A 20000-nucleotide genomic window follows, 5' to 3' on the forward strand; every position below is an offset into this window, starting at 1 on the left:
GGCATGATTGGGTTGCCCGAGAAAAGTGTCACTTGATCGGGCATGAGTAGTAGGATGAGTCGGTCCCGGTGCTGGGGTTGAGCCACCGGGACGGCATGATTGTGTTGCCCGAGAATGGTGTCACTTGATCGGGCATGAGTAGTAGGATGAGTCGGTCCCGGTGCTGGGGTTGAGCCACCGGGACGGCATGATTGTGTTGCCCGAGAATGGTGTCTGTTGGTCGGGCATGAGTAGTAGGATGAGTCGGTCCCGGTGCTGGAGGGAAAAAAAAAATTAAAAAAAATTTAGCGTTTTTTGCCCAAGTGTTTAGCTCATCTTCCGAGCAAGGGCCGCCTTAACCTCATCCTGCAATCGGGCAGGAGGATGAAGTTAAGGCGGCCCCTGCCTGGAGGATGAGCTAAACACTTGGGCAAAAAACGCTAAATTTTTTTTCAAATTTTTTTTTTTGTTATTTTATATATCTATTTTATTTCTTTATGTGAGGCATGTAGTATGAGCTTCCTCCCCCCTGGAAAGTGTCTCAAATTCGGGTAAGTGTGTTAGAACTGATCCGTTTGGGTGTTGTGTTTACCCAGCAATAGTGTCTCATCTCAGCGTTTTCTGCCCAAGTGTTTAGCTCATCCTCCGAGCAGTTGTCGCCTTAACCTCATCCTCTTGCCCTATTGAAGGAGGATGGGTTTAAGGCTGCCGCTGTCCGGAGGATGAGCTGTACACTTGGGCAAAAAACGCTGAAATTTTTTTTCAAATTTTTTGGGGGGGGTTGTTTTATATATATTATTATTATTGAAGTTGTTTAAATGAAACAGTTCAAAATGTTAAAAATCAACCCAGGAAAAGTGTTTGAAAAGCAGGGTAAAAGTTTTGCAAAATACTGATGAAAATGTTTAAATTGTACCCAGGAATAGCGTTCTTAAAGCCCCCTTAAAGTTTTGTAAAACATGGGTAAACTTGTTAAAAATAAAATGGGCATAATGTTTAAAATCAACCCAGGAAAAGTGTTTGGAAAAACCCCCTTAAAGTTTTGAAAAACATGGGTAAAGTTGTTTTAAATAAACAGGCCAAAATGTTAAAAATCAACCCAGGAAAAGTGTTTGAAAAGCCCCCTTAAAGTTTTGAAAAACATGGGTAAAGTTGTTAAAAATAAAATGGGCAAAATGTTTAAAATCAACCCAGGAAAAGTGTTTGAAAAGCCCCCTTAAAGTTTTGAAAAGTATGGGTAAACTTGTTAAAAATAAAAAGGGCAAAATGTTTACAATCAACCCAGGAAAAGTGTTTGAAAAGCAGGGTAAAAGTTTTGCAAAATACTGATGAAAATGTTTAAATTGTACCCAGGAATAGCGTTCTTAAAGCCCCCTTAAAGTTTTGTAAAACATGGGTAAACTTGTTAAAAATAAAATGGGCATAATGTTTAAAATCAACCCAGGAAAAGTGTTTGAAAAGCCCCCTTAAAGTTTTGAAAAACATGGGTAAAGTTGTTTTAAATAAACAGGCCAAAATGTTTAAAATCAACCCAGGAAAAGTGTTTGAAAAGCCCCCTTAAAGTTTTGTAAAACATGGGTAAACTTGTTAAAAATAAAGGGCAACATGTTTTAAATCAACCCAGGAAAAGTGTTTGGAAAAACCCCCTTAAAGTTTTGAAAAACATGGGTAAAGTTGTTTTAAATAAACAGGCCAAAATGTTAAAAATCAACCCAGGAAAAGTGTTTGAAAAGCCCCCTTAAAGTTTTGAAAAACATGGGTAAAGTTGTTAAAAATAAAATGGGCAAAATGTTTAAAATCAACCCAGGAAAAGTGTTTGAAAAGCCCCCTTAAAGTTTTGAAAAGTATGGGTAAACTTGTTAAAAATAAAAAGGGCAAAATGTTTACAATCAACCCAGGAAAAGTGTTTGAAAAGCAGGGTAAAAGTTTTGCAAAATACTGATGAAAATGTTTAAATTGTACCCAGGAATAGCGTTCTTAAAGCCCCCTTAAAGTTTTGTAAAACATGGGTAAACTTGTTAAAAATAAAATGGGCATAATGTTTAAAATCAACCCAGGAAAAGTGTTTGGAAAAACCCCCTTAAAGTTTTGAAAAACATGGGTAAAGTTGTTTTAAATAAACAGGCCAAAATGTTTAAAATCAACCCAGGAAAAGTGTTTGAAAAGCCCCCTTAAAGTTTTGTAAAACATGGGTAAACTTGTTAAAAATAAAGGGCAACATGTTTTAAATCAACCCAGGAATAGTGCATCTAAAGCCCGCACAAAGTTTTGAAAAACGTGGGTAAAGTTGTTAAAAATAAACAGGCCAAAATGTTAAAAATCAACCCAGGAAAAGTGTTTGAAAAGCCCGCAGAAAGTTTTGTAAAACATGGGTAAAGTTGTTAAAAATAAACAGGCCAAAATGTTTTAAATCAACCCAGGAATAGTGCATCTAAAGCCCGCAGAAGATTTGTAAAACGTGGGTAAACTTGTTAAAATAAAAAGGGCAAAATGTTTAAAATCAACCCAGGAATAGTGCATCTAAAGCTTGCACAAAGTTTTGAAAAACGTGGGTAAACTTGTTAAAATAAAAAGGCCAAAATGTTTAAAATCAACCCAGGAATAGTGCATCTAAAGCCCGCACAAAGTTTTGAAAAACGTGGGTAAACTTGTTAAAAATAAAAAGGGCAAAATGTTTAAAATCAACCCAGGAATAGTGCATCTAAAGCCCGCAGAAGAGTTGTAAAACGTGGGTAAACTTGTTAAAAATAAAAAGGGCAAAATGTTTAAAATCAACCCAGGAATAGTGCATCTAAAGCCCGCAGAAGAGTGGTAAAACGTGGGTAAAGTTGTTAAAAATAAACAGGCCAAAATGTTAAAAATCAACCCAGGAAAAGTGTTTGAAAAGCCCGCAGAAAGTTTTGTAAAACATGGGTAAAGTTGTTAAAAATAAACAGGCCAAAATGTTTTAAATCAACCCAGGAATAGTGCATCTAAAGCCCGCAGAAGATTTGTAAAACGTGGGTAAACTTGTTAAAATAAAAAGGGCAAAATGTTTAAAATCAACCCAGGAATAGTGCATCTAAAGCTTGCACAAAGTTTTGAAAAACGTGGGTAAACTTGTTAAAATAAAAAGGCCAAAATGTTTAAAATCAACCCAGGAATAGTGCATCTAAAGCCCGCACAAAGTTTTGAAAAACGTGGGTAAACTTGTTAAAAATAAAAAGGGCAAAATGTTTAAAATCAACCCAGGAATAGTGCATCTAAAGCCCGCAGAAGAGTTGTAAAACGTGGGTAAACTTGTTAAAAATAAAAAGGGCAAAATGTTTAAAATCAACCCAGGAATAGTGCATCTAAAGCCCGCAGAAGAGTTGTAAAACGTGGGTAAACTTGTTAAAATAAAAAGGGCAAAATGTTTTAAATCAACCCAGGAATAGTGCATCTAAAGCTTGCACAAAGTTTTGAAAAACGTGGGTAAACTTGTTAAAAATAAAGGGCAACATGTTTAAAATCAACCCAGGAATAGTGCATCTAAAGCCCGCAGAAGATTTGTAAAACGTGGGTAAACTTGTTAAAAATAATAAGGGCAATTTTTTTTTAATCAACCCAGGAATAGTGCATCTAAAGCCCGCAGAAGATTTGTAAAACGTGGGTAAACTTGTTAAAAATAAACAGGGCAAAATGTTTTAAATCAACCCAGGCAAAGTGCTTGAAAAGCCGGCAAGAAATGTCGACCGCACCTGACCCGAATGCAGTACTGAAGTTTGTCCGCCAGACGGCGAAAAGGAGCAAGGTCCATCAACCAGGCCGGGTAAACGGCGGGAGTAACTATGACTCTCTTAAGGTACCGGGAAATGGTTAAAATGTGCAGAAAAGTGTTTCCAAAAGCGTAGTGATGGTTTTTAAACCATGAAATACAAATACTGGAGCTTTTCCACACATTAATATCGGGCACTGAGGGTGATTTTCCCGGGGGGGGAGACAGCTATAAAGGTCGGCGCGACGACGACGACCATTGGCGAAAGTGCCAAAATTTCACTAAAATGGGTTAAAATCAGCACTTATGGATGAAATAGAATTACTGGAGCTTACTGGAGCTTATCAGACATGACTACCAGGCTCTTGGGGTGATTTTCCAGGGGGAAAGACAGCCATAAACGTCGGCACGCGACCAAATACGACGACATACGACCATTCTCAAAAGTGCCTAAAATGAAATAAAATCAGCACTTATGGATGAAATAGAGTTACTGGAGCTTATCAGACATGACTACTGGGCTCTGGGGGTGATTTTCCTGGGTAAAAGACAGCCATAAACGTCGGCGCGACGACCGTTCGCCAAAGGCCCAAAAATTCACTAAAATGGGTTAAAATCAGCACTTATGGATGAAATAAAAAATACTGGAGCTTACTGGAGCTTATCAGACATGACTACCAGGCACTGGGGGTGATTTCCCCTGGGTAAAGACAGCCATAAACGTCGGCACGCGACCAAATACGACGACATACGACCATTCTCAAAAGTGCCCAAAATGAACTAAAATGGGTTTTAAATCAGCACTCATTGATGAAATACAAATACTATATCTTTAATACAAATACTGGACCTTTTTAAACATTAAAACTTGGCCCATGAGGTTGATTTACCCGAGGAAATGGCACTTTTGACCCGGCAATTTGAGCCCGATTGCAGTACCAAAGTTTGTCCGCAAGACGGCGAAAAGGAGCAAGGTAATGCCCAGAAAAAGTGTTCCAAAATCGTAGTAATAGTTTTAAAAACAGCATTTAATGATTAATTACAATTACTGGAAGTTACTGGGGCTTTTCAGACATGACTACCGGGCTCTGGGGGTGATTTTCTCGGGGGGGGAGACAGATATAAAGGTCGGCGGGAGTAGATCTGACTCTCTTAAGGTGCGGAAAATGGTTAATATTCCCTAGAAAAGTGTTCCAAAAGCGGAGTGATCGTTTTTAAACGATAAAATACAAATACTGAAGCTTTTCAGACATTAATATCGGGCACTGGGGGTGATTTTCCCGGGGGGGGAGACAGCTATAAAGGTCTGCGCGACGACGACCATTCGCCAAAGGTCCAAAAATTCACTAAAATGGGTTAAAATCAGCACTTATGGGTGAAATACAATTACTGGAGCTTACTGGAGCTGATCAGACATGACTACCGGGCACTGGGGGTGATTTTCCAGGGGGAAAGACAGCTATAAACGTCGGCGCGACCAAATACGACCATTCTCAAAAGTGCCTAAAATGAACTAAAATCAGCACTTATGGATGAAATAGAGTTACTGGAGCTGATCAGACATGACTACCGGGCACTGGGGGTGATTTTCCGGGGGGAAAGACAGCTATAAACGTCGGCGCGACCAAATACGACCATTCTCAAAAGTGCCTAAAATGAACTAAAATCAGCACTTATGGATGAAATAGAGTTACTGGAGCTTATCAGACATGACTAGCGGGCTCTGGGGGTGATTTTCCTGGGGAAAAGACAGCCATAAAAGTCGGAACGACCAAATACGACGACATACGACCATTCTCAAAAGTGCCCAAAATGAACTAAAATCAGCACTAGTTGATGAAATACAATTACTGGAGCTTATCTGACATGACTACCGGGCAATGGGGGTGATTTTCCTGGGGAAAAGACAGCCATAAACGTCGGCGCGACGACCATTCGCCATAGGGCCAAAAATTCACTAAAATGGGTTAAAATCAGCACTTATGGATGAAATAGAATTACTGGAGCTTACTGGGGCTGATCAGACATGACTACCGGGCACTGGGGGTGATTTTCCGGGGGGAAAGACAGCTATAAACGTCGGCGCGACCAAATACGACGACGTGCGACCATTCTCAAAAGTGCCAAAATGAACTAAAATCAGCACTTGTTGATTAAATACAAATACTGGAGCTGATCAGACATGACTACCAGAAACTGGGGATGATTTTCACGGGGGAAAGACAGCCATAAACGTCTGCGCGACCAAGTACGACGACCATTCGCAAAAGTCCCAAATATGCACTAAAATGGGGTAAAATCAGCATTTATTGATGAAATACAAATACTCGAGCTTACTGGAGCTTATCAGACATGACTACCGGGCACTGGGAGTTATTTTCCTGGGTAAAAGACAGCCATAAACGTCGGCGCGACCAAATACGACGACATACGACCATTCTCAAAAGTGCCAAAAATGCATTAAATTTGGTTTTAAATCAGCACTCATCGATCAAATACAAATATTATATCTTTAATACAAATACTGGACCTTTTTAAACATTAAAACCGGGCCCAGGAGGGTGATTTACCCGAAGAAATGACACTTTTGACCCGGCAATTTGACCCTAATTGCAGTAAAAAAAATTGTCCACAATGTGGCAGAGTTCTGCGGGTTCCATAGCGGCGGCCCAGTGCGTCAAATTCTGTATAAAAAGCAGGATATTTCGGTTCTGGGGGGTTATTTTACCCTGAAAAAGTGCATAAATTCTGGGTGCATGTATTATACACCATTTGGTGTCAAAATAAACGCTCCAGTTTACCCAGGAAGAGTGTCCCAAATGCGGGTTGACTGTAATAGACCAACGTGCATGTATAAAAAGCATGTCGACTTCGTTCTGGGGGCTTATTTTCACTCAGGAATAGTTTCTAAAATAAGGGGACCTTTATTAGAGTAGAGTGGGTGTGTAAAAAGCGTTTCTTTTCAGCCCAAAAGGTGTTTTTAACCGGGAAAAGTGCATAAGCTTACGGGATTTTCAACGGTCGCAGTAATAAAGTTTGTCCACAGTGTGGCAGAGTTTTTCAGGTTACATAGAGGCCCAGTGCGTCAAAGTCTGTATAAAAAAAGGAGGATATTTCGGTTCTGGTGGGTTATTTTCACCGGAAAAAGTGCATAAATTCTGGGTGCATGTATTATTGACGATTTGGTATCAAAATAAATGCTCCAGGGAGGTTCTGGTGCAAAAGTTTACCCAGGAAGAGTGTCCCAAATGCTGGTTGACTGTAATAGACCAACGTGCATGTATAAAAAGCATGTCGACTTCGTTCTGTGGGCTTATTTTCACTCGGGAATAGTTTCTAAAATAAGGGGACCTTTATTAGAGTAGAGTGGGTGTGTAAAAAGATTTTCTTTTCAGCCAGAAAGGTAATTTTAAACGCTAAAAGTGCATAGGCTTACGGGAGCTTAAACGGTCGCAGTACCACAGTTTGTCCACAGTGTGGCAGAGTTCTGCGGATTCCATAGCGTCCCAGTGCGTACTGGTTTGTATAAAAAGTAGCCCAGTTCGGTTCTGGGGGGGTTATTTTCCCCGGAAAAAGTGCCTAAAATGTGGGTGCATGTATAATTGACAATTTTGTATAAAATTAGTCTTCCAGGGAGGTTCTGGGGGGATGTTAGGCAAGAAATAGTGTCCAAATTGGGGTAATTTTCGTTAAGAATAGTGGTTGCATTGGAACTGGTCTTGGGTGGTTCTGGTTGGTCCATTTAACCTGAATTTTTGTCTCATATGAGGGGAGATGTATATTGACCATTCTGTATAAAATAATCTTCCAGGGTAGTTGTGAAGTAAAGTTATGCCACAAACAATGTGCCTAATATGGGCACTTTTATGACAACGAGTGCTTGTATTGGAACTGGTCCTGAGTGGTTCTGGTTGGTCCATTTACCCAGGAATTGTGTCTTATTTGTGGGTAGATGTATAATTCACCATTTTGTGTAAAATTAGTCTTCCAGGGAGGTTCTGGGGGAATGTTAGGCAAGAATAAGTGTCCAAATTGGGGTAATTTTCGTTAAAAATAGTGGTTGCATTGGAACTGGTCTTGGGTGGTTCTGTTTGGTCCATTTAACCTGAATTTTTGTCTCATATGAGGGTAGATGTATATTGACCATTCTGTATAAAATGATCTTCCAGGGTAGTTGTGAAGTAAAGTTATGCCACAATCAATGTGCCTAATATGGGCACTTTTATGACAACGAGTGCTTGTGTTGGAACTGGTCCTGAGCGGTTCTGGTTGGTCCATTTACCCTGAAATTGTGTCTCATATGAGGGGAGATGTATATTGACAATTTTCTATAAAATAATCTTCCAGGGATGTTCTGGGTGGATGTTAGGCAAGAATAAGTGTCCAAACTGGGGTAATTTTCGTTAAAAATAGTGGTTGCATTGGAACTGGTCTTGGGTGGTTCTGGTTGGTCCATTTAACCTGAATTTTTGTCTCATATGAGGGGAGATGTATATTGACCATTCTGTATAAAATAATCTTCCAGGGTAGTTGTGAAGTAAAGTTATGCCACAATCAATGTACCTAATATGGGCACTTTTATGACAACGAGTGCTTGTGTTGGAACTGGTCCTGAGCGGTTCTGGTTGGTCCATTTAGCCTGAATTTTTGTCTCATATGAGGGTAGATGTTTATTGACCATTTTGTATAAAATTAGTCTTCCAGGGAGGTTCTGGGGGGATGTTAGGCAAGAATAAGTGTCCAAATTGGGGTAATTTTCGTTAAAAATAGTGGTTGCATTGGAACTGGTCTTGGGTGGTTCTGTTTGGTCCATTTAACCTGAATTTTTGTCTCATATGAGGGTAGATGTATATTGACCATTCTGTATAAAATGATCTTCCAGGGTAGTTGTGAAGTAAAGTTATGCCACAATCAATGTGCCTAATATGGGCACTTTTATGACAACGAGTGCTTGTGTTGGAACTGGTCCTGAGCGGTTCTGGTTGGTCCATTTACCCTGAAATTGTGTCTCATATGAGGGGAGATGTATATTGACAATTTTCTATAAAATAATCTTCCAGGGATGTTCTGGGTGGATGTTAGGCAAGAATAAGTGTCCAAACTGGGGTAATTTTCGTTAAAAATAGTGGTTGCATTGGAACTGGTCTTGGGTGGTTCTGGTTGGTCCATTTAACCTGAATTTTTGTCTCATATGAGGGGAGATGTATATTGACCATTCTGTATAAAATAATCTTCCAGGGTAGTTGTGAAGTAAAGTTATGCCACAATCAATGTACCTAATATGGGCACTTTTATGACAACGAGTGCTTGTGTTGGAACTGGTCCTGAGCGGTTCTGGTTGGTCCATTTAGCCTGAATTTTTGTCTCATATGAGGGGAGATGTTTATTGACCATTTTGTGTAAAATTAGTCTTCCAGGGATGTTCTGGGGGGATGTTAGGCAAGAATAAGTGCCCAAATTGGGGTAATTTTCGTTAAAAATAGTGGTTGTCTTGGAACTTGTCTTGGGTGGTTCTGGTTGGTCCATTTTCCCTGAATTTTTGTCTCATATGAGGGTAGATGTATATTGACCATTCTGTATAAAATAATCTTCCAGGGTAATTGTGAAGTAAAGTTATGCCACAATCAATGTGCCTAATATGGGCACTTTTATGACAACGAGTGCTTTTATTGGAACTGGTCCTGAGTGGTTCTGGTTGGTCCATTTAGCCTGAATTTTTGTCTCATATGAGGGTAGATGTATATTGACCATTCTGTATAAAATAATCTTCCAGGGAGGTTCTGGGTGGATGTTAGGCAAGAATAAGTGCCCAAATTGGGGTAATTTTCGTTAAAAATAGTGGTTGTCTTGGAACTGGTCTTGGGTGGTTCTGGTTGGTCCATTTAACCTGAATTTTTGTCTCATATGAGGGTAGATGTATATTGACCATTCTGTATAAAATAATCTTCCAGGGTGGTTGTGAAGTAAAGTTATGCCACAATCAATGTGCCTAATATGGGCACTTTTATGACAACGAGTGCTTTTATTGGAACTGGTCCTGAGTGGTTCTGGTTGGTCCATTTAGCCTGAATTTTTGTCTCATATGAGGGTAGATGTATATTGACCATTCTGTATAAAATAATCTTCCAGGGAGGTTCTGGGTGGATGTTAGGCAAGAATAAGTGCCCAAATTGGGGTAATTTTCGTTAAAAATAGTGGTTGTCTTGGAACTGGTCTTGGGTGGTTCTGGTTGGTCCATTTAACCTGAATTTTTGTCTCATATGAGGGTAGATGTATATTGACCATTCTGTATAAAATAATCTTCCAGGGTGGTTGTGAAGTAAAGTTATGCCACAAACAGTGTGCCTAATTTGGGCACTTTTATGACAACGAGTGCTTGTGTTGGAACTGGTCCTGAGTGGTTCTGGTTGGTCCATTTAGCCTGAAATTGTGTCTCATATGAGGGGAGATGTTTTTTGACCATTTTGTGTAAAATTAGTCTTCCAGGGAGGTTCTGGGTGGATGTTAGGCAAGAATAAGTGCCCAAATTGGGGTAAATTGCGTCAAAAATAGTGGTTGTCTTGGAACTTGTCTTGGGTGGTTCTGGTTGGTCCTTTTTCCCTGAATTTTTGTCTCATATGAGGGTAGATGTATATTGACCATTCTGTATAAAATAATCTTCCAGGGTAGTTGTGAAGTAAAGTTATGCCACAAACAATGTGCCTTATATGGGCACTTTTATGACAACGAGTGCTTGTATTGGAACTGGTCCTGAGTGGTTCTGGTTGGTCTATTTACCCAGGAATGGTGTCTTATTTGTGGGTAGATGTATAATTCACCATTTTGTGTAAAATTAGTCTTCCAGGGCCGTCCTGGGGTGATGTTTAGCCAGAAATAGTGTCCCAATTACGGGCACTTGTATTAGAGCAGTGCAGGTCGGTTCGGGGGTCAATTTCACCCCGGAAAAGCTTCCCAAAAAACGGTCACTTGTATAACAAACGAGGATATAACTGATAAGTTACACTTTACCCTTTAGTTTGAGCTCAACTACCCGTGAAATTACTCTCTTGTGCTGGAACGGTATTTTGACGTAATACCTCCGTTTGTCCGCGAGACGGTAGAAATGAGTCCGGCCAACCGGGACTATTGTTTCAAAGTAATCAAGCGGGTACTAGGACTTTCCCTCTCCGAGAAAAGCCACTCTCCATCGGGCAAGTTTCTAGTCGTAATACCAAAGTTTTACAAAAGTGGGTAAAAACTGTCACAATGCCCAGATAAGTGTTCCAAAAGCCGGGGAAAGATATTTAGAGTCATCGGGGGGTACAGTTGGGAAAAAAGTTGAACGTGGCTAAAAACGGTCTTCGTGCCCAGAGTGGTGTTCCAAATGCTGGGTAACTGCATGGGGTGTCATCTGTGAAAAAATTGGAAAAATGTTAAAAATGGTCGAAAATGGTTAAAATGTGCACAAAACTGTTCAAAATGATGTTTAAATTTACCAGGAGTCATTTGTTAAAAAGTTGAAAAAATGTCAAAAATGGTCGAAAATGCTTAAAATGTGCACAAAACTGTTCAAAATGATTTCTAAAACTACCAGGAGTCATTTGATAAAAAGTTGGAAAAATGTCAAAAATGGTCGAAAATGGTTAAAATGTGCATAAAATTGTTCAAAATGATTTTTAAAACTACCAGAAGTCATTTTTTAAAAAGTTGGAAAAATGTCAAAAATGGTCGAAAATGTTTAAAATGCCCCCAAAACAGGTCCAAATCATGGGGGAAATTTCCAGGAATCATCGGTGGAAAAACCTGGAAGTCTGTCCAAAGTGGTTGAACATGGTTAAAATGCCCAGAGAAAGTGTCCAAATCTCGGATAAAAATTCCAGCAATCATCGGTGGAATTACCTGGAAGTCTGTCCAAAGGGGTTGAACATGGTTAAAATGCCCAGAGAAAGTGTCGAAATCTCGGATAAAAATTCCAGCAATCATCGGTGGAAAAACCTGGAAGTCTGTCCAAAGGGGTTGAACATGGTTAAAATGCCCAGAGAAAGTGTCGAAATCTCGGATAAAAATTCCAGCAATCATCGGTGGAAAAACCTGGAAGTCAGTCCAAAGGGGTTGAACATGGTAAAAATGCCCAGAGAAAGTGTCCAAATCTCGGATTAAATTTTTCAAAATGATCGCTTGGGTCTACCCTATGTTCGAAATTGGGTCTACCCCATGCTCGAAAATGGGTCTACCAATGTTAGGGGGATATAACTCACCTACTCGTGCAAAATCCGGTGGTCTGCAGAAACCCTTCGGCAAGTATATAGGGAGAGGAAATGTTTGAAAGTGAGCTCCAGGCTGCGAACCGACCCTGACCTCTCCCGGGGTCCAGGTGGATCACCTAATGTTCGGACAACGTTGGCAAAGTGTTGGGATGTCCGAGGGTGGTTCTCCTGATTTTTTACGAATTTTTTTCTAAGTCCTGCGGGACTTAGAAAAATTTTCGGAAAATTTAAGCGGATTTTTTCTAAGTGTGAAGGGGCTTAGAAAAATCCATATCCGCTCATGTGTCACTATTCTCGGACATGCACTGTGAAAAAGACCGTTGATGTGTGTGGTGCTCACACTTAGAAAAATTTCTGGAGCTCGAAATTTCAGCGGGGCGTCAGCCAACCCGTATCCGCCCATGGAGCACTATTCTCGGATAGGCTCGAGGGAAAACCCCGTCGATTTTTGTGGTGCTCAAAAATCAAAAATTTCATGGAGCTCAGAAATTCAGCGGGGGGTCAGCCAGCCCAATCCGCTCATGTGTCACTATCCTCGGACATGCACTGTGAAAAACACCGTTGAAGTGTGTGGAGCTCGGACTTAGAAAAATTTCTGGAGGTCAGAAATTCAGAGGGGCATCAGCCAGCTCAATCCGCTCATGTGTCACTATCCTCGGACAAGCACTGTGAAAAACACCGTTGATGTGTGTGGAGCTCGGACTTAGAAAAATTTCTGGAGCTCAGAAATTCAGCGGGGCATCAGCCAACCCAATCCGCTCATGTGTCACTATCCTCGGACATGCACTGTGAAAAACACCGTTGATGTGTGTGGAGCTCGGACTTAGAAAAATTTCTGGAGCTCAGAAATTCAGCGGGGCATCAGCCAACCCAATCCGCTCATGTGTCACTATCCTCGGACATGCACTGTGAAAAACACCGTTGATGTGTGTGGAGCTCACACTTAGAAAAATTTCTGGAGCTCAGAAATTCAGCGGGGCATCAGCCAGCTCAATCCGCTCATGTGTCACTATCCTCGGACAAGCACTGTGAAAAACACCGTTGATGTGTATGGAGCTCGGACTTAGAAAAATTTCTGGAGCTCAGAAATTCAGCGGGGCATCAGCCAGCTCAATCCGCTCATGTGTCACTATCCTCGGACATGCACTGTGAAAAACACCGTTGATGTGTGTGGAGCTCGGACTTAGAAAAATTTCTGGAGCTCAGAAATTCAGCGGGGCATCAGCCAGCTCAATCCGCTCATGTGTCACTATCCTCGGACATGCACTGTGAAAAACACCGTTGATGTGTGTGGAGCTCGGACTTAGAAAAATTTCTGGAGGTCAGAAATTCAGCGGGGCATCAGCCAACCCAATCCGCTCATGTGTCACTATCCTCGGACATGCACTGTGAAAAACACCGTTGATGTGTGTGGAGCTCGGACTTAGAAAAATTTCTGGAGGTCAGAAATTCAGCGGGGCATCAGCCAACCCAATCCGCTCATGTGTCACTATCCTCGGACATGCACTGTGAAAAACACCGTTGAAGTGTGTGGAGCTCGGACTTAGAAAAATTTCTGGAGGTCAGAAATTCAGCGGGGCATCAGCCAGCTCAATCCGCTCATGTGTCACTATCCTCGGACAGGCACTGTGAAAAACACCGTTGAAGTGTGTGGAGCTCGGACTTAGAAAAATTTCTGGAGGTCAGAAATTCAGCGGGGCATCAGCCAGCTCAATCCGCTCATGTGTCACTATCCTCGGACATGCACTGTGAAAAAGACCGTTGAAGTGTGTGGTGCTCACACTTAGAAAAATTTCTGGAGCTCAGAAATTCAGCGGGGCATCATCCAGCTCAATCCGCTCATGTGTCACTATCCTCGGACATGCACTGTGAAAAACACCGTTGATGTGTGTGGAGCTCGGACTTAGAAAAATTTCTGGAGCTCAGAAATTCAGCGGGGCATCAGCCAGCTCAATCCGCTCATGTGTCACTATCCTCGGACATGCACTGTGAAAAACACCGTTGATGTGTGTGGAGCTCGGACTTAGAAAAATTTCTGGAGCTCAGAATTTCAGCGGGGCATCAGCCAACCCAATCCGCTCATGTGTCACTATCCTCGGACATGCACTGTGAAAAACACCGTTGATGTGTGTGGAGCTCGGACTTAGAAAAATTTCTGGAGGTCAGAAATTCAGCGGGGCATCAGCCAACCCAATCCGCTCATGTGTCACTATCCTCGGACATGCACTGTGAAAAACACCGTTGAAGTGTGTGGAGCTCGGACTTAGAAAAATTTCTGGAGGTCAGAAATTCAGCGGGGCATCAGCCAGCTCAATCCGCTCATGTGTCACTATCCTCGGACATGCACTGTGAAAAACACCGTTGAAGTGTGTGGAGCTCGGACTTAGAAAAATTTCTGGAGCTCAGAAATTCAGCGGGAGGTCGTCCAACCCAGTCCGCTCACGGTGCACTATTCTCGGATTGACTCGGGGCGAACCCCCGCCGATTTTAAAAGTGCTGAAACTCGAAAAATATACGGAGCTCGACGATGAAACCTGGTATCTGTCGATAATATCCGCCCACGAAGCACTATTCCCGGGGAGAAATCCCTCCGATGCCCGTGAAGACCGGTGGGATATGATTTGCCTACTTGTGCAAAATCCGGTGGTCTGCAAAAAGCCTTCGGCAAGTATATAGGGAGAGGAAATTTTTGAATGTGAGCTCCGGGCTGCGAACCGACCCTGACCTCTCCCGGGGTCCAGGTAGATCACCCTATGTTCGGACAACGTTGGCAAGGTGTTGGGGTGTCCGAGGGTGGTCCTCCTGATTTTTAACGATTTTTTTTCTAAGTCCTGCGGGACTTAGAAAAATTTTCGGAAAATTTAAGCGGATTTTTTCTAAGTGTGAAGGGGCTTAGAAAAATCCATATCCGCTCGTGTGTCACTATCCTCGGATAAGCTCGTGATAAGACCCGGCAGATGTGTGTGGTGCTCACACTTGGAAAAATTTCTGGAGCTCGAAATTTCAGCGGGGCAAAACAAACCCATATCCGCCCTTGTGAGCCTATCGTCGGATAGGCTCGAGGGAAACACCGTTGATGTGTGTGGTGCTCACACTTTGAAAAATTTCTGGAGCTCGGGAACTCAGCGGGGGCTTCAGCAACCCATATCCGCTCATGTGTCACTATCCTCGGACATGCACTGTGAAAAACACCGTTGATGTGTGTGGAGCTCGGACTTAGAAAAATTTCTGGAGCTCAGAAATTCAGCGGGGCATCAGCCAGCTCAATCCGCTCATGTGTCACTATCCTCGGACATGCACTGTGAAAAAGACCGTTGAAGTGTGTGGTGCTCACACTTAGAAAAATTTCTGGAGCTCAGAAATTCAGCGGGGCATCATCCAGCTCAATCCGCTCATGTGTCACTATCCTCGGACATGCACTGTGAAAAACACCGTTGATGTGTGTGGAGCTCGGACTTAGAAAAATTTCTGGAGCTCAGAAATTCAGCGGGGCATCAGCCAGCTCAATCCGCTCATGTGTCACTATCCTCGGACATGCACTGTGAAAAAGCCCGTTGAAGTGTGTGGTGCTCACACTTAGAAAAATTTCTGGAGCTCAGAAATTCAGCGGGGCATCAGCCAGCTCAATCCGCTCATGTGTCACTATCCTCGGACAAGCACTGTGAAAAACACCGTTGATGTGTATGGAGCTCGGACTTAGAAAAATTTCTGGAGCTCAGAAATTCAGCGGGGCATCAGCCAGCTCAATCCGCTCATGTGTCACTATCCTCGGACAAGCACTGTGAAAAACACCGTTGATGTGTGTGGAGCTCGGACTTAGAAAAATTTCTGGAGCTCAGAAATTCAGCGGGGCATCAGCCAGCTCAATCCGCTCATGTGTCACTATCCTCGGACATGCACTGTGAAAAACACCGTTGATGTGTGTGGAGCTCGGACTTAGAAAAATTTCTGGAGCTCAGAAATTCAGCGGGGCATCAGCCAGCTCAATCCGCTCATGTGTCACTATCCTCGGACATGCACTGTGAAAAACACCGTTGATGTGTGTGGAGCTCGGACTTAGAAAAATTTCTGGAGCTCAGAAATTCAGCGGGGCATCAGCCAGCTCAATCCGCTCATGTGTCACTATCCTCGGACATGCACTGTGAAAAAGACCGTTGAAGTGTGTGGTGCTCACACTTAGAAAAATTTCTGGAGCTCAGAAATTCAGCGGGGCATCAGCCAGCTCAATCCGCTCATGTGTCACTATCCTCGGACATGCACTGTGAAAAACACCGTTGAAGTGTGTGGTGCTCACACTTAGAAAAATTTCTGGAGGTCAGAAATTCAGCGGGGCATCAGCCAGCTCAATCCGCTCATGTGTCACTATCTTCGGATATGCACTGTGAAAAAGACCGTTGAAGTGTGTGGTGCTCACACTTAGAAAAAATTCTGGAGGTCAGAAATTCAGCGGGGCATCAGCCAGCTCAATCCGCTCATGTGTCACTATCCTCGGACATGCACTGTGAAAAAGCCCGTTGAAGTGTGTGGTGCTCACACTTAGAAAAAAATCTGGAGCTCAGGCTTTCAGCGAGACATTACAAACCCATATCCGCCCTTGTGAGCCTATCGTCGGATAAGGCTCGAGGGAAACACCGTTGATGTGTGTGGTGCTCACACTTAGAAAAAATTCTGGAGCTCAGGATTTCAGCGGGGCATCAGCCAACCCAATCCGCTCACGGTGCACTATTCTCGGATCGACTCGGGGCGAACCCCCGCCGAATTTCAAAGTGCCGAAACTCGAAAAATATATGGAGCTCGACGATGAAACCTGATATCTGTCGATAATATCCGCCCAAGAAGCACTATTCCCGGGGAGAAAGTCCTCAGATGCCCGTGAAGACCGGTGGGATATAATTTGCCTACTCGTGCAAAATCCGGTGGTCTGCAAAAAGCCTTCGGCAAGTATATAGGGAGAGGAAATTTTTGAAGGTGAGCTCCGGGCTGCGAACCGACCCTAACCTCTCCCGGGGTCCAGGTAGATCACCCTATGTTCGGACAACGTTGGCAAGGTGTTGGGGTGTCCGAGGGTGGTCCTCCTGATTTTTAACGATTTTTTTTCTAAGTCCTACGGGACTTAGAAAAATTTTCGTGTTTTTTAAGCGGATTTTTTCTAAGTGTGAAGGGGCTTAGAAAAATCCATATCCGCTCGTGTGTCACTATCCTCGGATAAGCTCGTGATAAGACCCCGCAGATGTGTGTGGTGCTCACACTTGGAAAAATTTCTGGAGCTCGAAATTTCAGCGGGGCATAACAAACCCATATCCGCCCTTGTGAGCCTATCGTCGGATAGGCTCGAGGGAAACACCGTTGATGTGTGTGGTGCTCACACTTGCGAGGCTTTGGCAACCCATATCCGCTCATGTGAGCCTATCTTCGGATAGGCTCGGGGGAAAAGACCGTTGATGTGTGTGGTGCTCACACTTAGAAAAATTTCTGGAGGTCAGAAATTCAGCGGAGCATCAGCTTGCTCAATCCGCCCATGTGTCACTATCCTCGGACAGGCATGTTGGAAAACACCGTTGATGTGTGTGGTGCTCACACTTAGAAAAATTTCTGGAGCTCGGGAACTCAGCGGGGGCTTCAGCAACCCATATCCGCTCATGTGAGCCTATCTTCGGATATGCTCGGTGGAAAAGACCGTTGATGTGTGTGGTGCTCACACTTAGAAAAATTTCTGGAGCTCAGAAATTCAGCGGAGCATCAGCCAGCTCAATCCGCTCATGTGTCACTATCCTCGGACATGCACCGTGAAAAAGACCGTTGATGTGTGTGGTGCTCACACTTAGAAAAAATTCTGGAGCTCGGGAACTCAGCGGGAGCTTCAGCAACCCATATCCGCTCATGTGAGCCTATCTTCGGATAGGCTCAGGGGAAAAGACCGTTGATGTGTGTGGTGCTCACACTTAGAAAAATTTCTGGAGCTCGGGAACTCAGCGGGAGCTTCAGCAACCCATATCCGCTCATGTGAGCCTATCTTCGGATAGGCTCGGGGGAAAAGACCGTTGATGTGTGTGGTGCTCACACTTAGAAAAATTTCTGGAGCTCGGGAACTCAGCGGGAGCTTCAGCAACCCATATCCGCTCATGTGAGCCTATCTTCGGATAGGCTCGGGGGAAAAGACCGTTGATGTGTGTGGTGCTCACACTTAGAAAAATTTCTGGAGCTCGGGAACTCAGCGGGAGCTTCAGCAACCCATATCCGCTCATGTGAGCATATCTTCGGATAGGCTCGGGGGAAAAGACCGTTGATGTGTGTGGTGCTCACACTTAGAAAAATTTCTGGAGCTCGGGAACTCAGCGGGAGCTTCAGCAACCCATATCCGCTCATGTGAGCATATCCTCGGATAGGCTCGGGGAAAAACCCCGCCGAAGTGTGTGGTGCTCACACTTAGAAAAATTTCTGGAGCTCAGGATTTCAGCGGGGCATCAGCCGACCCAATCCGCTCATGTGTCACTATCCTCGGACAGGCATGTTGGAAAACACCGTTGATGTGTGTGGTGCTCACACTTAGAAAAATTTCTGGAGCTCAGGATTTCAGCGAGACATTACAAACCCATATCCGCCCTTGTGAGCCTATCGTCGGATAGGCTCGAGGGAAACACCGTTGATGTGTGTGGTGCTCACACTTAGAAAAAATTCTGGAGCTCAGAATTTCAGCGGGGCAAAACAAACCCATATCCGCCCTTGTGAGCCTATCGTCGGATAGGCTCGAGGGAAACACCGTTGATGTGTGTGGTGCTCACACTTAGAAAAAATTCTGGAGCTCAGGATTTCAGCGGGGCATCAGCCGACCCAATCCGCTCACGTGTCACTATCCTCGGATAGGCATGTTGGAAAACACCGTTGATGTGTGTGGTGCTCACACTTAGAAAAAATTCTGGAGCTCAGGATTTCAGCGGGGCATCAGCCGACCCAATCCGCTCATGTGTCACTATCCTCGGACAGGCATGTTGGAAAACACCGTTGATGTGTGTGGTGCTCACACTTAGAAAAAATTTGAGAAAAATCTCTGGAGCTCAGGATTTCAGCGAGCAATTCCAAACCCATATCCGCTCATGTGAGCCTATCCTCGGATAGGCTCGGGGAAAAACCCCGCCGAAATGTGTGGTGCTCACACTTAGAAAAATTTCTGGAGGTCAGAAATTCAGCGGGGCATCAGCCAGCCCAATCCGCTCATGTGTCACTATCCTCGGACATGCACTGTGAAAAAGACCGTTGAAGTGTGTGGTGCTCACACTTAGAAAAATTTCTGGAGCTCAGGTTTTCAGCGGGGCATCAGCCGACCCAATCCGCTCATGTGTCACTATCCTCGGACAGGCATGTTGGAAAACCCCGTTGATGTGTGTGGTGCTCACACTTAGAAAAATTTTCTGAGAAAAATCTCTGGAGCTCAGGATTTCAGCGAGCCATTCCAAACCCATATCCGCTCATGTGAGCCTATCCTCGGATAGGCTCGGGGAAAAACCCCGCCGAAGTGTGTGGTGCTCACACTTAGAAAAATTTCTGGAGGTCAGAAATTCAGCGGGGCATCAGCCAGCCCAATCCGCTCATGTGTCACTATCCTCGGACATGCACTGTGAAAAAGACCGTTGAAGTGTGTGGTGCTCACACTTAGAAAAATTTCTGGAGCTCAGGTTTTCAGCGGGGCATCAGCCAACCCAATCCGCTCATGTGTCACTATCCTCGGATAGGCATGTTGGAAAACACCGTTGATGTGTGTGGTGCTCACACTTAGAAAAATTTCTGGAGCTCAGGCTTTCAGCGAGGCAATACAAACCCATATCCGCCCTCGTGAGCCTATCCTCGGATAGGCTCGAGGGAAAACACCGTTGATGTGTGTGGTGCTCACACTTAGAAAAATTTTCAGAGAAAAATCTCTGGAGCTCGTGATTTTCAGCGAGCCATTACAAACCCATATCCGCTCATGTGAGCCTATCCTCGGATAGGCTCGAGGAAAAACCCCGCTGATTTTTATGGTGCTCGCATGATTTGGGTCTACC

General features: G+C 43.6%; 1 long non-coding RNA gene across 1 annotated transcript; it reads left to right on the plus strand.

The window, feature by feature from the left end:
- Positions 1-16362: 16362 nt before the first annotated feature.
- Positions 16363-19981, plus strand: LOC144070387 (uncharacterized). Its single transcript, XR_013299252.1, has 2 exons — positions 16363-19509; positions 19630-19981. It is a non-coding gene; the product is annotated as an uncharacterized LOC144070387 (long non-coding RNA).
- The last annotated feature ends 19 nt before the right edge of the window (positions 19982-20000 follow it).

Source organism: Stigmatopora argus, unplaced genomic scaffold (genome assembly GCF_051989625.1).
Source record: "Stigmatopora argus isolate UIUO_Sarg unplaced genomic scaffold, RoL_Sarg_1.0 HiC_scaffold_59, whole genome shotgun sequence".
Classification (NCBI taxonomy): domain Eukaryota; kingdom Metazoa; phylum Chordata; class Actinopteri; order Syngnathiformes; family Syngnathidae; genus Stigmatopora; species Stigmatopora argus.